A 25,116-nucleotide genomic window follows, 5' to 3' on the forward strand; every position below is an offset into this window, starting at 1 on the left:
TCCAATTTTGCCTTTCAAAAATGATTCCCAAAGTCTGGTGCACAGTTATATCTTGTATGATTGATGTGTCCAATTTACCTCCATGTGGCATCTAATATGAAACTCTGAATAATGCATAATTCATTTAGCAATGGGGAGAGATGGAGAGTGCACACTACATGCATGTTGACAAAAGCACACGCACAAAACACAAGACAACTCAAAATGCAGGACGCAAATACACCCACAGCTCGAAATAGATTTATGTATCGTTATTAGCTAAAAGGGGCTTAGCCTTTAACAAGCATGCGTTCAATTACTTTTTGGACTTCAGACATGAGTCTATCTCCTGTCTGGTTTTATACAGAACAAAACAACATACAAACAAACAAACACACACACAAAAAAAAACCTACCAGGCAAAATTGATGCATGTTTAGGGTGGAGAGATTAACTGTAACATTTCTGCAATTATTAAAAGCTCAAAAACCCAACACAGAGACCCTCATGTATATAAATGAGGTACACACAATATTTGAAACAAACCTTATTATAACACAGTAAAACTGAGCAGGTCACATTCTGCACAAACTGAAAAATATCAGTGTATATTCTTATGGTGTGACACATCCATATCAAAAAATTTAAAACATCAGAGGAGATTAATTTGTTCAATTTGAAAAAACCTGAAACCTGAAATCCGATCTATAATTCTCATTATGAAACATCGTAATAGTCTTATCTGTGGGGTCACCTTCTCAGGAGGTTGAACATATATTCTCACACGTGCATGTTCAAAAACTTCACACTAAAATGGACAGACAAACGTATTAATGCAAACTGGTGCGTGAAGCATTTTCTGCTTCTGTAGTCCCAGACTCCGAGAGCTATGTGATAATATGCAATAATCTGATGACAAGTGTGAACGTCCATATTATGCGCAGATTGAAAGTGTGTGTTGGTGGTCTGTTAAATTCCTAGTGCACCCAAAGATAAGAGCAGGCTCTGAAAAATGTAGAGCCTGTACCAGAAGGGCACGGGGCACACAGGGCATCACTGGAAATGGGTGTGGCTCACGGCTTCAGCAGCCTCAGTAATTCAGGAGGCTGGTCACAGACATCTGTGATCTGATGCCTGAGGCCTGTTTTGCTCACCATCAAAAGCCCAAGAGCAAGCAGTCAGCAGAGACAGAAACAGTGATTATTCCAATCAATACCCCCAGTGATTGCTACTGTGGCATTTCTATGATACATTCTACTGTCACTCCAATTATTTGGTACTCTACAGCAAAGATGTAGATTTAATGGATGTCTCTTAGAATAAAAAACTGTCAATACTGTATATTTTTAATTGTTGGTGTTATTCTTAGTTTAGCCTTGAGCACTAAAAATACTGTGCACACCCACATGCACGCACAGCTCAGTCAGGCAGCTGGGAGGCAGTGAGATGGTTGACCTAGATTGGGTGCTGGGCTCAAAGACATGCAGGAGAAACCATCTGCATACAAAGTTAGAAATCGCTTCCAAAAATGTCAGAGAAACCCAAAGAGAGAGACAGAAATATATCCAACTTTTACCTTGAATGAACAGAATGATGGAGCAGCACAGCAGCGTAGTGGTTAGCGCTGTTGACCCACATTAAGAAGGTCGCGGGTTTGGTTCCCAGGCCTAGGGCCTCGCTTTGCTGAGTTTGCATGTTCTCCCCGTGCCTGCGTGGGTTTCCTCCCACTGTCCAAAGACATGCATGTTTGGGTTAACTGCTGACTCTAAATTGTCTGTAGGTGTGAGTGGTTGTTGGTCTCTGTCTGCCTCTGTGTGTCGGCCCTGTGATGTACTGGTGACCTGTCCAGGAAGTACCTTGCCCTCACCCAGTGGGAGCTGGGATCAGCCCCAGCAACCCCCTGTGACCCAGAAGCAATTAAGTTGTAGAAGATGAATGAATGAATGAAAGCAGATGATGCCAACTTTTCTCTGTGGATAAAAGACAGACAGGAAGCAGACATGCAGACAGGCAGAGCAGCCCACATAGTGTTATTTGATCCCACATCCTTCTATTAGTAATGAGCTTCTTCAGGGACAAGCAGCAAACATTTAGAGAAAAAAAAAAAAAAACAGTCTGAAAATGATTTTGATATAAAGATAAAAAGTTGGCAAATGTCCTCTCCCAGCTGATATATTAAATAAAAATGATTCTGATTCAAACCTGGACAAAGACTCTCTCTAGTATATAAACTGAGAACTTACTGGAACAAAACAAACTGGTGATCAGATTTTTGGTGATTTCAAATTCTTTTCACCCGACATGTAAAAAATAGTGGCTCATAAACAGCATCAACACCTTTACTGGACTACTAATTGAACATGCGATTCATTAACACATCTAAAACGACATCATTTCATCCCAAAGTCAGAGTCGTCAGCAGCCAACCCACAAGCTATGGTTTCTTCTGTCACCTCAGAAACCAAAGAGCCGAGGCGGATGGGCAATGATGGTAAGACAGCCCTCACAGCAACAAAGATGGAGACGATGCGATGTGCAGAAAGTGATATATAAGCTAAAGAGGCAGAATGAGGAGATAAAAAGTAAAGTCTGGGAGGAAGACTTAAAAGGAAGGGAGGGAGGATGAACGAGAGTGGGAAAGATGGAAGGAAGAAATCAGACATTTTCTTTCCTCAGTCTCAATTCTCTCTTCAGTCTCACACCTCCCCCTGGCTTCCTTCACACCTCTCAGAACAATGAGCACCTGATAATCTCCTTATAACCGGCATAACATCAACTAAACACATGCATGCGCGATCCAAATTAACAGTCTTTTCTGTGTCTGAAAAAAAAAAAAAATCATAATAATTTTACTCAATGAAGTGGAAATCTCACATGAGAAAGAGTTCAAATAAGCAACAGGGTTTGTGGGGGAAGTGGTTTTCTTTCTAGGGAAACACCTTATCCATTTATGTTGCTGTACTTTAGTGGTTGAGTCTTTATGCCAGTGTCCAAAATGAACTCATCCATCAGACCAGATATGAAATCACTTCATCTGTCTTTTCTATCTCACTTTTTCATTTATTTCTTGAGCGTTTTTAAACGATAAAAAATATTGCTTATAACCTACACACATGCGCAAAGCACATTTGTGTAAATATGAATATGTCAATATGAATAGCCTCCTGTCACTCATTCACTCACAGTTATATTTGTCACATATGTCACTTACAGGAACCACAGCATTTTCAGTGACGTACTGCATGAGGAACAATAGCCTACGCATTTCCTGAAGCGTGCAAAGGCATAATACATAATACATATAATTATGTGTATAATACACCCAAAATCCATGTTGGTTTTAGTAAGACAGGCTAACAGCATAGCTGCCTGCTAAGGGAAGGTTACTCACAGCTCTCTCTGTTTTCGTACAGTCATTGAATGCTTCGTGCAAGTCTTAAAAGTGTTGTCCTTGATTTAAACTCCTGAGAGAACACAAGGCACTATGTGTTGACAGCGTTTCAAAACTCTAACTTTTACCCAAGCACAACATATTCTGGAGCTACCTTCAATAGACTTAGCATAGGAGGGGCCATTTGCACTTCAAAAACCATCATTAATTAATAACTATAAGTCAGTTTTGGTTTCACCGCTGGAGGCGGTGGTTTGGAGACTGGTGCCAAAACAAACCTTAATAATTTTGCTACTTAGAAAATTGACTGACACTAATGACAAGTCGGCTTTGTCTGGTCCTCTGAGACTTCTAGTGGAAGTCAATTCTAAACACACAGGTACATGCTGAATCTGTCACGGCTATTTAAACGGTTTCCTTCCCTGTGCTCATGAAATAGACACACCAGAGTGAAAGAAACTGATGGAGCGTCAGCCTTTCATATAGTGACTGAAGAAAACTACACGAGTACACAAGCCCTACGCACAGCTCAAGGTCATACTTCTCAAAAGGGAAGGGAAGGAATCTGCCAATGGTTTCCTGGATCTTCATACATCCATTCATCCTGGACAGGGTCAACAGTCTGTCATATTGTTGACAAATGACCAGAAATGCTCACATTCATCCATGATGTCCAAGTCTTTGAGCCTTGGGAAGAAAATAACAAAAAGGAATCAGCACAGATTCAAAGAGAGCACAAAAGCTCACACAGAGAGAACCCAAGCCAGGGTTTGAACTCTGAACCTCCACTGCAGCGCCTTGCCACGCTTCCCTGGATCACTCCCACGCTAATGCAATCAAATAGAGAGCTTGTAATATTGTAAATAAAATTGTAAAATGCCAATTACTTCCACACTTCTGCTCGTACATTCAAATATACTCTATGAGCATATTATCCCTGCTTGGCGTGGAAGGAAAATGTCAACTTGCATCACTCAACCATGTCTGCACAATTACCATCTGAGCCAGTGACTTCTGTAGAGTGCTAACGTGTTAACGTCGGCGATGACATCCATTCCCTAGCACCTTTGACAGGTGGAGGTGGAGGGATGGCGTGACTGGACTGTAAGAAGTGCCTTTAAAAACAGCACCGCTGTATTCTATCTTAACCACTTTTGAGAGAACAGGGATGCAGAAAGGAAGCACGGGGGAAGCGTGTGACACAGACAGAGAAGGGATAGTGGGTGCGGTTGATAACCTTGACTGGGACTATCATCGAGCGTCTTGTACATGAAGATATGATTGGCATTTAAAGGGGAGAGAGGGCAACATTTACCCAAGTGTTATCTCTGAAACAGCAGGCCGAGTCAGCCTGTAATCTAATGAAAGAGTGCATTCCTCTGTGACAGGACCACGACGGGAAAATGAGACGTGAGACCAAAGAAAAATAGGTTGGCCATTTCATATCTGGCTGTTCCTATTAGTTTTACAAGCTGTAGTAAACATGACAATGTCAGGATAAAAGAATTTGTTTTTTTGTTTTGTTTTTTTTTTTTACAAACAGGGCACTTCAATAAACCTGTCCTATTTACTAATTCCTGCCTCTGTCTGAAATCGCTTTAAGTTGTTTTGTTTTTATTTCTCTGTACCATCTAGTGCGCTCCCCACCACTGCCACACACACACACACACACAAACACACATTGGAGAGGGGTAACAGTTAAGGAGAGGCAGGGAACTGAATCTGAAAGGAAGTAGGAAGGAATGAAGGGGATAAACAAGAAAGGAGCGTGAGGAAGACAGCAGACTTCACACATGCTGCCGCAGGCTGATCATGTGAGCCTCTTACACAAGTTTCACACACAATATGTGAGCACAGGAACATGAAATGCATTTAAAGTTTTTATACAAGTGGTCTTTTGACATGACAGATCCTGCCAAGATAAATAAACTGACTAGGTTACATCCAGTGACCTGCCAGAAAATACTAGATGGGAAAGCAAATTCATGTCATTGACTTGCCCTTGACCTGAGCACTACTGTTTTGGTGAATCTCTATTAGAAAATTCTAAAAAAAATATATATATATTTACAATATAACAAACAAATTAATAAATAAAGCAATTCCCTGATTGACTTTCTAATACAAAACAAAGCACATTAAGCCCTTTATATGAAAGGTCACTGCAGAAAAAGCAGCTTCAGTTGACACAGAAGATGAACATACTGTTACTCCATTCAATCCCACAACCTTCCTTTCATACAGCAGGTTACCGCAGTATAAAATTTTATTATTTCTATCCAAAGGCTTCTGCTGACTGAGGAGCTCACCATGCCACCAAACCTGTAAAGTCACGCTATTGAGGCTGCACTGTGGCACAAGAGGAAGAATATACCCCTGAGAGTCAGATAAGAGGGGTCGGTAGTTGTTGGGAACACGCCTGTATCAACACACACCCTATGCCTCACAGCTTTGACATTTAATACGTATATAATTTACACCAGGTGACAGAACTCACAAACAGCAGCGTGCGCGCATGCAGATGCTGCTATCAACACCGCATGTTGTGAACGCTATTACTGAATTTGCATACAGGAGATATGAACACAGCTGCATGTAAAGATCAGGCAGAGAGGGAATCACTAGCTTTCATATGTTTGAGACCATCTACAAGGCGCACATCAGATGCTGGGGTTTAATCATTTTACAAATGATCAAAATGATTCAGCATCTTAAGTATTTAAAGCTTGACAACAGCCTAATGTAACATTGTTTCTCCTGGTGTTTGCTGAGTAGATCACAACTCAGAGCCATTAAACCTGATCAGGCTTGTGATTAATGCTCTCTCTGGCCAAGTCCAGTGTGCTGTGGAAGAAGTTTCTCACCGTCTACAGTAAACTTTTAGAAATCCATTTTCCTGGCAGCTTTAATTGTTGTTGAACTCATTCCTTTACAGAAGCATTCAGACTGTTGATTCACTACTTTTGCGACAGCCCTACAGCAGCAGTTACATCTTAAGAGGCTTTTTTGGGCATTCCTCTAAAACTTTGGGGAGTTGATCTACTTCAACCCAGCAGATCTTCTCAACTGCCATCAAATTTGATAGGAAATGTCTGTCAGCTTTGATTGGGCAGTGAAGGATGGTGATAGACTCATCCAGAAGCCGCGCCAGTAGAGTTTTATCCTCGTTCTTTGGCCATTGACCAGCTAAAAGGTGAACCATCTCCATTTTTGGCTACCTTTATCCTTCCCTTAGATTTTATAGGAATCTATTATCAAGGTGCCAAGAAATAATGTTTGCCCTTTAAATACAGTACCATTCAAATACCAAAGTACAGTAATAGGATGATTGAAGTGGTGGCGCTGACGGTTGTTGTAGGTGTTAGGATCACTGCTGGGTTCTTGGTAACCTCTGTGACTGCGGGCCTTCTAGTTTGGTTAATCATTTTAACCAGAAAAGAGAGGCCAACTCTCAGGCCTGGAGTTCTGAACTACCTCAATTTCAGAGATATTTTTAGGCCACTTAGCTCCTGGGAACATTCAAAGCTTTGGAAACAGTTTTGACCTGATACAATTTTATCACAGAACGTCCTTGCACTTTTTCAATTTTTCCTCACACACAGAGTGAATTGTAGGACCTTATTAACTTCTCTGAATAATAGATTTCAGAATCAAAAAATCTTTATTAATCCCTGGAGGGAAATTCTGCAGTTAAGGGTCATTTTAAAAAAGCTTGTTTAACCTTTAAGTCTATCAGGAGAAAAATGTGGCAAAAAAAAATCTTAGCATAATTATGGGCAACAAATAGACATCCTATATGGGGAAAAAGGGGAAGTAAACTATCCTGCAACAATCTAATAAGCAACATACACATGAAAATTTCACATATGTGTGCACAAGCACTAACTAGATGAAGGCTGACACAAAAGCCTTGGATGTTATTTTCACACTCTTCCAGCTGCTCTGAGCCAAAAGTCTACCCGCTGGTTGTGTTTGATCCCACTGTGATGCCATACATCAGAGAGAGGAAGGGAGATCCCACTGGGACTCTGCCGCCTCAGTCCTATCAGCATGATGTCATCCTCTCACTCATGCACCTCTCCCTCTTTTGTGCGTTCCCTCTCAGTGTTACTCCCACTATTCCTGCCCGTTTACCAGCCTGCGTCACTCCTCTGCCTCTCCTCGCTCTTTGTTCATTTATTTTCTGTGCACTTGTCATGTGCTCTGTTCAATAGCAATCATCAGTCCAGCTGCAAATGCAGTGTTTGAACGCCTTTTGCTATTTTGCCTTGTAAATAAATGGGCATCAGTTACAATTCATTTTGTAGGTATAAAACATAATTTGTACACTGCTGCACCACCGTCATCATCATATCTGTCCAATTATTAGCAGTTACACTGGGTCCTATACATCTGATATCTGATTGTGTGCGCGCAGTGCTTAAATGAGTGGAGCAGGTGTGTGCGAGTGTGTAAGAATTGTCATGTTGGCAGTTCTGTTTTAGTGTTATTGTCCTATTCTCCTCCTTATCAGCCACCAAACACATTCCTCCTGACGAATGCATCAGCACAGCGTGCGTGTGCGTGTGTGTGTGTGTGGACACCATGTTTAGCCATAATTGCAACTGTATGCTGGAATAAATGCATAGCATCATGTGCAAGTATGTGTGTGGCAGAGAAATTATGAACTACAGGGAGATAGGACAAGTGACAGAGACAGACAGCGGGAGGGGGTGGGTGTTGGGTGGTAGAGATAAAGGCATTCGGTGCCCACTCTCTCCGGGTCCGAAGCCCTTGGGTGTCACAGAAGAGTTCCACCGTGTTAATCTCTGTGTAATAACTGAATCACAGGGAAAACAAGCGCGCGCTCTGTCCCTTTATACAAGCCAAAGGCCTTGGGGCAGCTGGTTAGTGTGTCTGACTGTGTGAGTACAGAAAGGGTGCGCGCATGTATGCCTGAAAATTGAACGGCAGACACCACATGCCCCATGTGATCTGAATAAAGCGACTGATGCTAAGAGATGCTTGTATCCTGAATCCTGACTCATGCTTTCTAAATAAGCTTCGGCGAAAACAAAGGCGCACAAACACAGACAGGGCGTTCAAAACAGACAATTCATTCTAAATCAAACGCGCTGTGTAGACAACGAGAGATCAGAGCACACTGTCTGCAACGCAACTTTTGAGGCTGTCTCGAGTCCAATCAACACAACTCTTTAAATGCATTCAGGATGTTTTTGTTTTTTTCCCCTCCCGTCCTCCCATCCATGCGATCAGGCTCCTCGTCTCTTGCTGTAGCTGAAGGACCTAAGTGAGCTGTTAATGTCCTGCCTTGACTGTGCCCCCCTGACAATGTGTGTGCACGCGCGTGGGTTTGTGTGTGGGTGATAGATAGAGAGAGACAGACAAAATGAAACGCTGCTTGATTTGGCGAGAGGGCAGTAAAGGTAGTGCATCATTATCTTCTGCTTCACTGAAGTAATTCACCTATAAGCTATTCTGCAGCTTGGCCTCCTACCTAAACAAGAGAACCGAGCTATCAGGGTGATGTGAGGGTTGGTTAAGTCTAAAACATCAGCTCTCTTCAACTGTTGTTAAAAGAAGGCACTTAACACAAAGTCAGAGAAAACAAGTAATGGCCTTGGTAGACTGTACAGATTAGTGAGTCTGGTCACATTTGATGAACAATGGTTGCTAGGGAAACGCTCAATGAATCCAACTTGGAAGTGAACGAAGTAATGTGCTACCAAAGCTATAAAAATTAAATAACCCAGAAAGAAGAAGCATAAAACAATAATGGTTATAAATGGCTGACATCGTTGCTGCCTTTTTGGATGTGAGGTCACATGAACACATAATGTCAAGTATAGGAGAAATGGTTGGAGTCATCAAGTGGCAGTCAAATAAATAAAGCAGAAACAAAGAGGTCCTTTTAGTAAACTGAAAACAGCAATAATAATAAGTGACTGCAAAGTTTATCAAAATATAGTTGAAATGGCAATATTCAAATCACAACAGCTTAAAAAAATATTTTTTTAATTAATTGTTCTGCAATTTTTTGTTAACTGTACAATGTCTCACAAAATTTGTATGCATCATTAGCACAAAACGCATCGTGATACATGACACACAGAGAGTGAAAAGGCAAGTGACAATGAAATGCCGAAACATAAGTATTTGCAAATCATGCAGCCCTAATCTGAAGCTACTCGAAGCGGTTATTTGTCCAGCTGTGTGTTTGCCTTGTTTAAAGTCCGTATCCTGAACTAACCCAGTCGGCCTGTTGGGGGTGATATTTGGCCACCATCAGTGAACTGTCTGGTTGATGGGAGAAGATCCAGATGAAGATATCCAGATTGGCAGACTACCTCTCAGCTGTCAGTCTTTTGCTTTCTTCCCAACAGCTCTGTACTGCGGTTGCAAAACATCTTTGCACGAGGAGAGGAAGAGAGATTCACAGGTGTAGCAGCTAATCTTCAGAGTATCACGCTGGAAGTGAATTATACCAAGCCACAACAGAAAACATCTGCCAGCCTTGACGCGGGAAGCAGGAATAATCAATGGTCAAAATTAGCAACATGATGAATTTTATACTCGTAATAATTTAATTTTAATCATATAACCTTTACCAAATTCTTCTTCATATTTGTGGCGATAAATATTAGTATTTACCCTGGTCTGAAATCGATTGTGATTGGCTGGAGGGCGTTTGTTATGTTTATTTAACATCCAGTTAAATTAACACTGACTGAATACACATGCTAGATGTACACTAAGAAGCAAATGGATTTTCTGTCCACCCTGTTGTGGTTTATTAGCAACGCACAATAGCTATGAGAGCAGCAGAAAACTCATCTGAATAACCTTCTATAACGCCCTCAACATCTGTGCCCTGGCATTTAATGATAATTTATTAATATTGATTTGGCTTTGCCCATAGGCTTTCCTCTGAGAGATTCAAGGAAAAAAATAACTGCGGATCATGCTGTTATATTTTCAGGCTTCTGTCATCCCCTCACCGGCTTTACATGACAAGCTGTTACAATGAAAACTTGAATTTTAAATGTCTTTTCCCCTCCAACAGGTCGTAATGATTTCACTTTAATGATAGATCAGTTTCCTACTCACTAGGCTATTGTTAATAAGCTCCAGCCTACTCTGGGTATTGCTAAAAACATTTCTGTCATATGACTGAATAAATAAAATAGAAATAAATAAATATAAATGACTATGAAAAATTGATAGAGCCAGCACAGATGCACACACAGTATAAACAGATTAAAAGGAATTCGTAAAGATGAGGAATAAATCTGTGATATTGGAAACATGCTCTTCTGTGAAGTCACTTCAGCACGCTGCACAGGAACTAAACACATCATCTCCAGATATATTCGTTCACTATCGATAACACAATCAGAACTCCTTGCTGTACTCCTCATGAAGTTAAATCCCTTCTCTCTAATTGACCATTATACCACTCCATCTCTGCAGTGGGTGGACGATATATGCTGCCATAGCAACCAAACGAACAGTTACCATGGTTTCGACAACTGGACATTCATTGGACACCCTGAACTCAAGCTGGTAGCCCGCTGACCCTCAATTTACCCAGTGGTGTATGTGACAAGGACAGGAGACAAGGCAGTGGGCGTATGTTTTCTTTCTTCTCGAATTACAGTGTGTCCTCAGTGCATGTGTGAATGTGCGTGTCTGTGTGTGCGAGATCACATGTGCACCTCCGGTACAGTATGTGCATGAGTCAGTCGCAGTGTTGAGCCGTCTCCACTCAGCCTCTGCCAGTCAGCAAACAAAGAGCAACCCCCGTTGGGCATTAAACGGAGGCTGCTGAGCGTCTGCTGGAGAAACTAGTGGAGACCTCTGAACCAGCCCCCTGCTGGCTCAGTAAATGTTCCAGAGAGAGAGTAACACTGGCAGGCTAACCATATGAGAACTCAAATTCAATTCGCTCCATAGTGCAACTACAGAAAGTTCCAAACTGTATAGAAAAATACGAACAGCCGATGATTAATCAGCTCACAAACCTGTGTGCTGACCGTATGACTCCCTCACTAACCCATTAAAACCTCACTATGGGGGGAAACAAGTAATCACCTCCTTCCAAACCAGAGCTGGCTGAAATACTCTCCTGGTGGAAGACATGCAAATGATGTAACACTTTGAAACACTTGATGGGATCTAAAAAACTTCCGCTCCTGGCTCACCCTTCCTGTCATAACAGTTTAAAGCTTTGGCGCACCAGAGGGGTAAAAACCACCATAAGATCAGACACCTCACTGTGCCTCTCGTTTCATCAGCCTTTGTGATCCCTGATTATGCAGTTCAGCAAACTTGTCAGGCATCAGCAAGTTTAAATCGGGGTTCCACCTGCTTTTAACTCAGACAGAAAAAAAAACTTCAACCTTTAGTTCTTATTTTTGGAAAGAAAAATAAATTTTCCTTAAAATGTATAGACTTTGTAAACTGCGAGAGGAGAAAAGGGACAAGACAAATGGGTCCAGGTGAAACAAGAGGCACTTGCAGCTGAAGGAAAGCACCCAGGAAATGGAGAATCCACACCCATAAAGTGTGTTTTATGAAGACAGTGCCTGCCTCTCGGCTCATGGGATATTTTTTTTGTAGCTAAGTCTGACCCCTGACCTTTTTGTACGAGCAGCGCAGTAAAAATACTGCTAAAGAAAGAGTACAATCTTAAAACCCAGCACATACTGTGACTCATAAATGCTAAATGACATTCAGTAAAAATTACAACTGTGTCTTTTAAATTTGACCCCATGAATTAGGAAAAAGCTAATGTTGACCATCCCTTAAGAGTAACAGCGCAAATAAGATACCTGCAATAAATGTAATCTGTCGCTTTGTTTGAGTAATATCTTTTTATTTCATCCGTTACAGAAGTTTATATAGTCTATGTCAGTCTGAATGAGTACTTGGCAGAGACACACTGAGATGCCATTTTGCATTCCTCCATGTCTGCAGTGCAAATCAAATTATATGAATTAATATCACATAGAAGAGTGATCACAGTGCAGCAGGGAGTTGCAAATCAGCCTCCACAGTTTTCTGTGTCCACAGAGAGAGGGCGAAGCAAGAAAAGAGAGATGAGTATGACAGAAATCGTGCAAGTGGAACTGTGTGCGTGTCTGCAAGTTACGCAATTTCTGTGCATGTCTGTGAAAAGACTTTTTTTTTTTTTTTTTTTTGCCTTCTCAATCCCTTTTATCAGCCTCTCCCTGAGACCTAAAGACTTCCACTCCCAATCTCTGGCACAAACCCAAAGCCAGCAGATTTCGAGCCTAATTGGCCTAAACAACAGCGAGGGGTATCTTGTCTTTACAAATGACTGTAACGTTTTGTAAAGAATGAGCAGCATTTGTTTGGTTTGCGTAAGGCCAAAAACCTTCTGCAAATAAAGCTGAGCATCAAAATTAGTGAGGTTTCAAGGTAAGCCAAAAATGAATTGACCATAAATATAAAATAAATGACACAATGAGTTAAAGACCAGATGGTGTTCAAAAATACCAAATCGCCACCACTTTGGTACAGCGTCTCTAAAATTAAGCATTGTCAGTTATTTGCACATGATGAGGTGAGTTGTTGGTTAAAACTACCGAACCTCCTCCACATCTCTGTTGGCTCGGTCAGTGCGGCTTCTGTGTGCTGTCCAGGAAGCGATGCAGACACGCTCACACACAGTCACCGCTATTTGCTCGACTTTCAACCAATTCGCGATCCCCTAAAATGCAGGTGCTTCTCCCTGCGTTTCTCACAAGCAAGAGAAAACAGTGCTGCTGTTCTACTGCGGCGCCACAGTGCACACAGTTGTTAGATATTCATGAGCTGCACAATATCGAAGATCATTTATATGCAGATATCAACATGGAGTTGCTTGATGAATTATACATTGCAGATGCAAACCACAGAAGACAGATGAGAGAAATTAATGTGTACTTGCGCTTCTTGAGCATGGCCACAGGTGGGATCTATACAGTGTGCAGGTGGCTTCACAGAGAATGAAGAAGTCAGAAGTTATGAGGCAATTTGACGCCAAACGACTAACCACAGCATTCCCTTTGCTAACCAGGATGCCATAATTCTGTAAATTCGCTCTTCAGTGAAGGAAAGTGGGGGAAACAGGGTTTCACAGTGAATTTTACACAGTGACGTCTGATCTCGTATGTAGAGCACTGAGCATCCAATCAAGTGAAGCGTCCTTAAGGAGGACACCTTCAGGAGAACTGGAGGAATCCGACACATGGTTGTCTTCTGAATAGCTCACTGCTGTTGGCCTGTAAAACATTTAAACCCCCGCCACCCAACTCCACTACTCTGAATTAGAGGGGATGTTTTGAATAATAATAGCAATCATTTTATTTGTGTATAACCCCCTCAAATTACTAATTACGGTGTTCAATTATCATTTAATTCATTCAATTTTAGAATTTATACCCATAATTTCTTCCTTCCTTCCGTGGCTCAAATTAATACTCTTAAATTGTCCTTCTCTCCAACAATCAGACTAGGATCTGTTTACGCAAAATACTAATTTATTTTGATTTAAGACTGAAATAGATTGACATAGGTTGGTTACAAACAGCATTCTTTAATATTTGCCATCTCTTAGACGAAAAGCTGTTTTTTTTTTTTTTTTTTAAAGACTGAAATGAATGGTAATTTTAGAGAATAAATCTGAGGGGTAGTTGCCCTGGCTTAAGCAGAACGGTTTCTTTGTCCGAGGTAATAAGAAACAATCGTACAGTGAAAGCAGTGAACCTGTTTGCTGTTTGAGCCACCAGCTCATTACAATCCCCACTTTTGTTTTATCGCAACACACCATCTCGTCATTAGGAAAGAAACAAAGGAGGATATTAGATCACATACACGATAAAGCCTTAAGTCTGCATAAGGAGGAGGAACTCCTAAACATTATGTGCATGTTTGTGCTTGTAACTATGGCAACCTGTCCTCTGACCTAAAGGAAGCAAACAATAACCAAAGTCTAGGCCTTACGTTTAAGTATAAACTAGTTTTTGTGTTTGTTTGTTTTTTTTAACTAAACCATAACTGTTACACAAGTTTTAAGAAAAATAAGTATCCTTCAGTATTCCCCTCCCTTTCTTGTTATATAACTTGTTTAGCATTTAAAAGCTGCAGAATGTGCAAGGCTCAACATAAACTCCGAATGCAGGGTAAAAACTACTTTTCCTATTAGCATGAGATGCCTGGCTGGGGGTCCAGTCAATATGTCACACAATGCCTCCCACCTGAAAACTAGACACTGTGCAAACTTGAAATGAAGGCCAGGAAAAGTTTTTGCTTTTGTTTATTTACTTGTTTTGTTTTTTTGCTCTGTCTTTTTTTTTTTTTTTTACTTTTGCAGCCATATTGAAAAAGACACTGTTCACAATTGCCTAGAGAATCTACTTTGAAAGGTCTGTCAAAGTCAGAACCACACTGAACTCAGTAGCTCGGTTTTTTTCTAAGGTTTCCTCCATTGTTGAAAGAAAAGCTTGTCTGTGAACTCGCCACAGAAGGACTGCCAGAAAGACTGCACAGTTTGACGCTGGATTTCCATAACAGCATTTATTTATGGACATGGCAGTTCACGCCTAATGTTGCTGACAGTAGCCATGAACATACAAGTATAATTAACTCAGATTTATTATTGTTGTAAATGTCAGCGTTGAAATATCTGAAGCATGTTTCCTGGATTATTTAGAGTCCTTCCTCAATAAGTTACACATAAAATACGTTCATTCTAAATGATGACTGTTGTCAGGTGAAGTCCAATGTAACTACTGTAAAAGAAAATTTGTCTTACGGGGTTATTGAACCATGTTAACCTGTTTCAGAGTACAATAATTAATATTTACCAATATATATATTGCCATTCAAATGAATAGGAAAGTGTGTCCAAACTTTTGACTGGTAGTGTACATATTTATAATATTAGTGGTGGCAGTAAATTGTACCATCTACTGACAGTCTGCTTATAAGACATTTAAGGACATCTGCCAGTTAGAGCTTCACAAAATAACTTATGTTCCTCTTTCTCCTCTAAACTTAAGTCTCTGCATGCACGTTTGTCAAACACCACACCAGCTGTCACTGTAAGTAAATTCCCAACCTGCTGGAAACTCGTGTCTGTTAGAAGCAAAAGCAAACTGGTTCCAGCACCTGAAACAAAAGCATCCCGTGGAATGGGAGCAACGTGTGTCTCAGGATTGTGACGTTAGATCCCATCTGGTTTCTAAAGCCACTCCGAAGGAAGCAGCAAACTGTCCAATTTTCCACTGCCAGCAGGGCTATTGTTGATGTTATTTGTTTGTTTGTTTGTTTTTTGCAGATATTGCACACAGTGCATGGTTTTGATAAAGAAAAATATTTCTATTTCCGGTCTTGGGAGAAGAAAAAATTCTATTAAGTGCAGTCAAAAGACAGCATTCTGTGGAGGAAAGAATGCCTCAGAGGAAGCGGGCAAAAATGCTAACTATCAGGAAAGAGGGTATACAGTTTGTCCTGAAATTAGCTTTACTCAGAATAAGCACAATGTGTAGCTGTGGCTTTGTTAGCTCAGGGACTGTGAAACGAAATTGAATAATATGGATAGCGGAAGCTGAGGCTCAATTGTGGATGTAGCTCTCCAGTGTCGAGACACATCAATAAACAACCTAATAAAACGCCGCCTGGTCAAAACACGATTTGAGCTGCCTTTCTTCGAAATGTGTGGGGGGAACAAAAAAACAAAAACTTGCTGATAAATCTTCAAATCTACAAATCATTCTGTTTTCTGCATCTTACAGGTGGTTCTGCAGGTTCACAGTAAGTAATGCTGCACTCCCATGGTTTTTCCAAAGACATTTCTCATCACCGCGCCTCTTTCTCTCGCTGCGTCTGCTGCCTGATTTACTCTTTCTCAATACTTCCTTTCTTTCTCTCTGCATTGACTGATGTAAACACGAATCCACACACACGCATGTACCTTACACGCCGGCGAAATAAATAAATCAACCCATTCATGGGTCATGTTGGTGTGATCCCCATCCTCCTGTGTCGCTGTCTTTCCCATCATTTTCATGAAATCCTTTTTTACAGATGTGAGAGAGAATTTGAGTGACAGCTGGAAGTAGCCACAGCAATACATGGCTGATAAGGATCAGTGTGCAATGATGGGCTGTCTGCTGATCCTACCGCAGGCATCGGGCATGGCATTTACACCACTTGGCTGGCCTCGAGCTTTCAAGATAGAAATGCCATGTGTGTGTGTGTGTGTGTGTGTGTGCATGTGTGCGTGTGTGCGTGTGTGTGTGTGTGTGTGTGTGTGTGTGTGTGTTTGTGTGTGTTTGTGTGTCTGTTGGATGGGGATCAGGGATTACTCAATATCTATTGCATAAGGAAAGCAGGGAAATGCAATATGAGTTTTGAAAAGCAACTGATATTTGGAGGGATAAGATTATGTGTTTATAAAATATATAAATAAAATATATTTATTTAATTTGAGGAGCAACGTGCCACATTTCACAAAATGTTTTGGAGTCACACTGAGCCAATATTCCACTACTATGTACCATATTTTGTGTCATCAACAAATTTATTCAATGTTTTAAGGAAGCTATTTGCATATTAAGTTATCAAAAACTGATGGAATAACACGAAATGAAGTTAAGGGACCTCGCTGGTACTAATAATATGACATTCAGTTTGTAGACGTTACAGTTGATAGTTCGGATTGCAATGTGAAGATAAAAGTAGTTCATTGCTGGATTTCATGTTAACATTACACACACATTGCACAAGCTGTGTTATGAAATGAACTTGGGTTAATTATCATTTATTCCTCACTGTGGGGTAATGCAAACATCTTGACTCTTCCAATTGTTTATCAGTGCAAAGATGATTTTAAGTCAGCCATATCGTTCATGCTCATTATGAGTCACAACCAGTACGTGTTTAAACTTTGAGCAAGCAGTTTATCAATAGACATTAAATTCAGCTCTCCTTTTGATAAGTGAAAAATGTCTTTCTACATTGGCATGAAACATTATTTTTGAATTTTTTTTACATTTATATAGAAAAATAACACAATTACAAATGCATGATTATGCAGAGATTCGGACAGGATCGAAGAGCATTGAGCACATTTTATCTAAATGTTTATTTCAGATGTCTGCTTTGATGTGTTGATGCTAAAAGATTCGGTTTCTCATTCCTTGCAGGAATAAAAGTTCAGAGCAGCTATGTCTTTCCCGGAGTGTAGATTGTGTGCCCGAGGAGGAGGGGCAGGTCGAAAAAATGCTGGCTCTACAATTGGATGGCATTGACAGGGCTTGAAGTGCTTCATCATCAGTGACACTGTGCATTCTTATGTAGACAGAGAATAGCAATGATGCGCGCTTTAAAAGACAGCACATAAACACACACGCAAACTCACACTCACACCAAGGCGCAGGTGTTCATATCCCAACAAACACATTATTTCCCACTTGACCAGCCAGATAGATAATGCTATGTTGCTGTGTAAAGAGACTATAGATGAGGCCAACAACAATATACCTCTCAGCATCCTGCTGCATAACGTGTCATCATGCCAATTTTTTTTTTCTTTTTTCACTTCAGCTGTAACGATTTCTCCAGCACTCGGTAAGGTTCTACTGGCAGTACAAATCCCTCTTGAACATCATCAGAAACGAGTTGGCAACACTGTGGAAAGTCACACATAGATTCCACCTTAAGTGCGTGAGTTCAGCTAGGATTGCCCTGCAAAACTTGCTGTTGGTCAAAAAAATGCAAAGCTAGGTATTGAAGGAATAACTCAAACAATACTATCAATATAATGTCAAAGAAGCAGCCACTTCCTGTTGAGAAATGCATTGTATTCGGCGCACTCACATGCTGAGATCCCAACCTTTAGCTATGTAGGAATTCTAACGACGATCAAAGGTCATAATCGCAAAAATGCGCACCTCATCACTTAGTCATACATGCCAAAGTCAAGCCTGGGTGCATCTTCACTAGGGGAAATCAAGATTATCTGTGCTCCTGCTATGATTCCTCTTTGATGCTCAATTAACTCTGCCAGACCTGGCCAGCCGAGCCAATTATTAATTTAGCTTAGGACAGGTGCAGACGTAATATCACGACTTGGCAACCGCAGATATATTGCTCTTACCGTACTGTGGGGCCTTGTGCTGAAAACACAGCATTAGTTTTTAACTAATTTCACTCTGGCACTGTTAAACATAGCATGGTGCAATAACTGCGGTTTCCCACGATCACATTCTGCCGTGTTGGTGTTTTTACTTCACACTTTTCTACCACTTCTTGTATTCAATGATTCCCAGTCTTTCACTCAACCTGTTCATAACGCTCCCCAACTAGCTCCTTTCACCGGCTTTTCATTTTCTACCTCTCTGTCCTTCACTTTACCGTCTCTCCCATTTCTTCCACCATTTACCCATCCCTGTGAATTCCTTCCCCTCTCCCCTGCCTCCTCCACCCCTCCCCTCCCCTCACTCTCTCTCTCAATGCTGTCTGTCACATCACATATTCCCTTTTCACCTCCTTTTTCCGTCTTTATTTTAATTCTTCCTCTCTTTCTTTGTTTATCCCTGTCCTAAAAATTGAAGGGATGGAGGGAGGATAATGGAGTGGAGAGGGAGGGGGGGAGGCCAGTGAGCTGACATAGGGAGTCCCATCTGCAGCGAGCTCATTAGAAGATGGGAGGAGAATTGGCAGCAGAAAGACAGTAGTAGGCATCCACACACACACCTCTCTTTCTGTCTGCCTTTCTTTCCCTCATACACACATACTGCTACCTTTCTGGACTCATTCCAACACTGACACCACACTTCCTCCCCTCCTCTCTTTTTCTCCTTCTCTTCTTATTCCGAGGCTTCTCATAGTCCTGCTCTCATTAATCACAACAATATACAATGCACAGCAATTGCTGAATGGTTTTACCTTTTATCACCTTCCAGTAGCATGAGGCAATATATTTTTACTGCATGTAGCATCAATGGAAATCTGGTCATAAATCCAAAGCACTGTTAAAGTTAGACAACATATTTTTTTTCGTCTCTTTCCTGCAGAGCAAAAGAAAGAAGTGTGTCATGAAACACTGACAGGACAACTTCGAAGCCCACGCACACCTTCGAAGGTTAAATAACGAAGTAGCTGCCCGAGCTTGACCCTGTTTTTGTAAATAATGTCATTGAGCTACCTGATAGACAACTAGATGAATTTTCAACACAACCACTCACGTATGTTATAGTTACGATCACCATATTTGTCATAATTAACCAACTCTGCCATTTGGAGCCACTGAAATTGTAAACAGGACATCGCTGTCTAAGCTGCAGTAAGATAATGACATTGTCTGCTTCTCTGACCTCTGCGCCACAAAAAATTCTCTGTATTTTCTGGATTTTTTAATGTGAAGGTCAGCAGATGGTGAGGATACAATTATGGGGCTCGGTAGCATGAAAAAAGATGGCTGTCACATCAGCAGAAGGGCTACGGTTTCCTAAAAAGTTTGCTGTGATGCAGTCCCAGTGCTACTAACAGGTTGGAAGTGTATTAAACCTGCTTTTCTTACCAAAGGGAAATTTTGTTTGCTTCCCATCACTACACAGAAGCGGGTGAAGGAAATGAGAGACAAACCAAAATCCTCTGAGCTGTGAGGGATTGTCCTGCTCAAGGACACTGCAGTGATATACATGTAAATGGGGCCTTGACTCCAGACTTTCTGGTGACAAATGGGCTCTTGTAAACCAACTTGTCTAATAAATCTACCAAATTACATCCAACAAAGGATTCCAAAAGGTTGCATTTATTTCATATTAGGTTCTGTATTGGGCATAAAGGCATTACTTGCATAACACTGATGTCTTTACTTTTCAGTAGTGGAGTAGATTAATCCTATATAACATTGGGTGGTGTTGGTGGGAGGGGGGAGATGCAGCTTTGGATTACTCCAAAGTTGTCTAAATTACATGTTGAATCTTCTTAGCAGGTTTTGTTGATGTTAGTTGGCAGCTGGCAGTTCACTGTTTAGACCTGCACACATCTGCGCTGAAACATCAAATCAAATGTTTTGGTTTTCACACAGATTGTGATTGAGTGTGAAGGTTTTGGGGTTGTTTAAATGTACCTTTGATGGAGCTATAATAAGTAATGCAATAAGAAACATAACTATTTTGAATTAGTAATGTAGTGTAGATAGATTTTAACTAAATCAATGAGTAAATGATTACATTTCGAAGTGACTTGTCCGACATTAGAGTTTCACTGGACGGTAGACATTGCAAATGTTTTAACCAAAGATTTAACTTCTCATTCCTTTAAAACATTTAATTTCACAATTATTTTGCTTTGTTAGAAATATGTTGCTCTTGTTGTACGTCAGCACAGAATCACTGGCAGGGGGAATATATTCCTAATGGTACACGATGCTAATGTATTTCATTTTAACTCTAATTGATAATAACGCTAACACACACATTTTATCACTGCTATCATAAGGCCAGACTGACTGACTCCCATGAACAAATCTGAGGACACTGTATGACATCTAGGACATTACCTGGCAATGTCCCCATAACATAACCACGTTGGGTGCTCTACATTGCACCCTTAAGGGAAAGGAGAGTGATATTAGAGGTTAAATGGTGTGTAACATGTATGCAATCTTATAACAACTCCACTGAAATGAGAATATTGCAAAGTTGTTCGTTAGCAGAGGCACATCAGTGTTTTTTATATCATTCAAGCATCTAGCCACCAACACAAGAATCAAATCAGATTGATGAGCACGCTGAGCCTGTCAAATAGCGCATCCCTCATGTCCATGAATATGCAATCAATGCAATCAGCAAGTATGGATCAAATGTCAGCCAGTTTCCTGAGGCCCACTGACATCCAACTTCAGCAACTGTATACAGAAAACCTGTAAAACATATAGAAGGTAGCAGAGCTCAAAGGCACTAACGTGAAATCAAATGGTGCTTCATGTTCTCCAGTTGGTTTGTCCCTTTTTATTGTACAGACGCTATGAGGTAGATAAAATATACTTATATATCTCACAAGCAGGGTTTCTTTTCACATCACCAAAACTGAAGCAAAAAGATAGAGTCTATTTTTATATGAATAAAAACAGGGTTGTATTCACTGCAGGTACTGTTCTTGCCACTGGGGTTCATAGATGCTCTGGAGCAAAGCCAGTTGTGGAGTTTATTGTCTTAAAACAAAAAAATGTGCATGGACTTTTTGGTCTTGGCCTTAGGGTCACATTTAAGTGCACAGCAGCATCCCTGGACATGGTAAAAACTTATTGTCTTGCAGACTGACAGGTATTCCAGGTACTGCTGGTGTGGGACACTCTCCAGCCTCGCTGTGCTGTATTGCATGTCACATGAATTATGAAAACTCCCAGAACAGGTGAAAGGAGAAGATAGAAACAGTATCATTCCAACAGGAGATTTCCTTCTCGCTATGAATTATGGATGAAATGAAATTATGAGATGAAATTTTACCTAAATTGAGCCGAGCTCGAAATCCTTACTACTCTGTATCCTTGGCCAAAATTCAAACGAAGCAGACATTTGTCAGGGGAGTTCCTGCCTCTCTTGATCTCAGTCATGGTCACATGTCAAGAACTGACCTCGCTTACAGCATGATTTTGCTCAGTTTCTCATAGAGTACAATGAATGAGATTATATGAAGGAGACAAGATGATCTACAAAGAGCCCCATCCCTCAGGCATGAGGAGGGCACTCAATGGTTTGATGAATATGAAATGGGGTAAATCATGCACTACGGCCTTCACAGTCACCAGTTCCCCACCCAACTGAATACTTAGTGAAGACTTTGGACCAAAAGTGTTATGACAGCACTCTCCAACCCCATCATGGAATATCTTTTGGAGGATGTTGCTCATCCCTCCAGCTAAGTTGAGATACGTGAGGACATAAAGTCAAAGAGCACTGAGAATGTTCTGATGTCACACAACAGCTTAAGAAAACACTGTATTTTGCTTTTTTTTTTCTTTTGTCAAGCATCTTTATATTGGCATAATCCCCTTTAAGACACGCCAATCTTTTACCCTGATTAGTAAAAAGCTACATCTTAAGACTTTTCAAAGCATTTTCAAACCCTCCCTGTCCCAGCCTTGCTTCAGGGGGGATAACTATAATTCAGCGTCTTCCCTTCTCATCAGCACTACTCTATGAGGCTGCTGGACCAGCTCATCCTGGCAACTCTTCGGTCTGTCGTCAGCACTCCATCCTGTGAATGCCTGCCAGCGGTCCCTCCATTCGATCAATAGGCACCGGCGGCTAGCACCCCCCCCCCCCCTTTCCCTCTCCTCCTCTCAGCCACGGTATAAAGACTGTTCTGTTCTGCCGGTCCAGCAAAGTGATTAGGCATTAGGCCTGTGCTGCTGTGTGAATTAGCTTAATCTGTGTCCATGATGAAGGACAAGGCGTTTCATGCCCACTGGAGACATTCAGTGCACATAAAAGAAGCTAATCTTTAGAAAATATGGAGAGGGGATGAGTGTGTGTGTGTGTGTGTGAGACAAAGAGACAAAAATAGTTGACATAGTTCCCACAGTGATTGGTCTTTGGTAACACTGCTTATCCTTCAACGAAAAAAAGAAAATCTATTGAAGCTTTGAAGATGTGTGTCTTGTGAGCAAGGAGAGTGTTGTCCTGTAAAGCACTGGAAAAGTGGATAACATTCTGACTTAAACAGACTGAGTTGTCGCCTGTGTAGGACATGGGAGGCAGGAAAAAAAATCTATACCCTTCATCAGAGGTCAGTTTAAGGAGAATTTGAGGGAACTGTATTTTCCTTGTTATCCGGTTGCCTACCTGGCCAAAGAGGATGCTGCTTGAACTGCAAACGCCACCCCAAAGTTTTTCTATTTTCAAATCAACATGGAGCAAAAGACAAAGGCTTCAGAGTGAGCTCACACTTACACCTTGAATCTGTGTCCCTGAGGTCCATCATGCACCTGTGCTGACATGCAGTGGCTTGAACATGAACTCACGGTGTGCCTGGCCCAGCCTTCCTCTTCCCCCTCCCCCTGCTCTCCCCATCATCTACTGGATATATTTTAGACCTTGACAAACTGCCAGCACACAGCCCCCCCCCTGCAAATGTCTATTGATCAAAGCACAAGCACTGGTGTGGGAAAGGTATGGAGTCTAACCCATACTGTCATCCTTGTATCCCCTATGACGCTCCAGACACAGACACACAGGAGATCCCATGAAACTTAATGATTACCTGCAGTAGTTTCATAAGCAAATTATAACTATATTATACCATAACTCAGGCTCAGTACTTGGGCTCCTAAATTTCTCATAACCAATGTAAGAATTCATCATATTTGTTAAAACTGTATTTTCGTCATTTGGTGTGCAAGAAGGAACTACACTGTCTTTGTTTACATGGTGCCTTTCGCACATTTTCACGAGTTTTACGCGCAACCAATGATGAATTTGGGTCAGCAGTCAGCTGGAGCCAAATATCTCTTGTACTGTGTAATGTGAACACAGCCGGACGCTTGTTCCTGAGAGGAGCTGCGCAGCAAGCTTTCTTAACAAAAGCAAGACATCATTTTGAAATAGCACAATTCCCTCAAAAATCACTCAGCATGCGTGATCCAGGAGTCCGGCTCAGATTTCCCACATTCTGTGGTGAATTACAAAGGGCGTTTAGAGACGTGTCACCTTCTCCATCTCTGCCCAGTTATATGAAGTATTAAGCAGGTAAAAAAAAAAAAAAAAAACACATTAATAACGCGATGACTTACCGGAATGAGATCCTGTCCACTGTCAGCGACCGGCGTCCCCTCGGTTCCCTCGTGGTCCTGGTCCGCTGCTCTCTCCGGTCAATCCGCAGTGAGCTCAGATCGGAGCGGAGCGGTGCGCCTTCTCGCTGCGTCCTGCGTCCAGAGTTGCCGGGGATGGAGCGACCATTTGCCGGGATGCTGTGACTGGGGTGCGAGGCTGAGCATCCGCAGGGACCGGCAGAAGGAGACGGAGGAGGAGGAGGAGGAGGAAGTGGAAGATGAGGATGGGGAGGAGGAGGAGGAGGAGGAGTTGGAGGAAGAGGGTACCAACGTGCGAAAGGCAGAAAGAAAGAAAGGCAGAGAGAGAGAGAGAGAGAGAGGGTGGGGGGCGGGAGAGCAGCAAAGCTCTGCAACGACAGGGAGGCAAGACGGTGGCGCTGTCTGGCCCGTGCACGCGTACGGACACGCGCGCAGGAACACCATCATACCAGGATACAGAGCGCCATCTTCAGGGGGTCGTGTGTGACAAGAGAACAAGCGGAAGGTTGGGTGTTGTCCCCCTGCATGTGATTTCGTTAGATGTTTATCATCACCTTGAGATTTCTTGGCTGTTTTGGACAGAAGGATTTGGTGCTTACTGAGCCTTCAAATTTTCACTGTGATTCTGCTAAATAAGTGCCGCTGTGCGCTGAGCAGGAGAGCATGGAGTGTCCGGTAGAAAGTCACCAAGGGCACCAATCAGTCCATCTCCATCACACGGAAGCCTTCTATTCCTTTGAGCTCTCCCTTCATCTTACAGTGAATATACCTATACTTTCTGTATGCCCAAATCTCTATGTGGCTATGATGATAAACTGTATTACTCTAACTCCGCAATCTTCTCTCTCCAATTTACATTTCAGCGACTAAGAAAAGCTGTTTCGACCAAACTTTCCTTGCAAGTACTGCCATATAT

At 41.6% G+C, this 25,116-nt stretch overlaps 1 protein-coding gene across 1 annotated transcript in view; it reads right to left on the minus strand.

Moving 5' to 3' along the window:
• Positions 1 to 24,475, minus strand: part of ctnnd2a (catenin (cadherin-associated protein), delta 2a) — a 228,178-nt gene extending 203,703 nt beyond the window's left edge. The window contains exon 1 of the mRNA XM_029528938.1: positions 24,183 to 24,475. The gene's annotated coding sequence lies outside the window, so the exon portion shown is untranslated. The remainder of the gene's footprint in view (positions 1 to 24,182) is intronic.
• Between the last annotated feature and the right edge of the window lie 641 nt (positions 24,476 to 25,116).

This window comes from Echeneis naucrates, chromosome 20, assembly GCF_900963305.1.
Source record: "Echeneis naucrates chromosome 20, fEcheNa1.1, whole genome shotgun sequence".
Classification (NCBI taxonomy): domain Eukaryota; kingdom Metazoa; phylum Chordata; class Actinopteri; order Carangiformes; family Echeneidae; genus Echeneis; species Echeneis naucrates.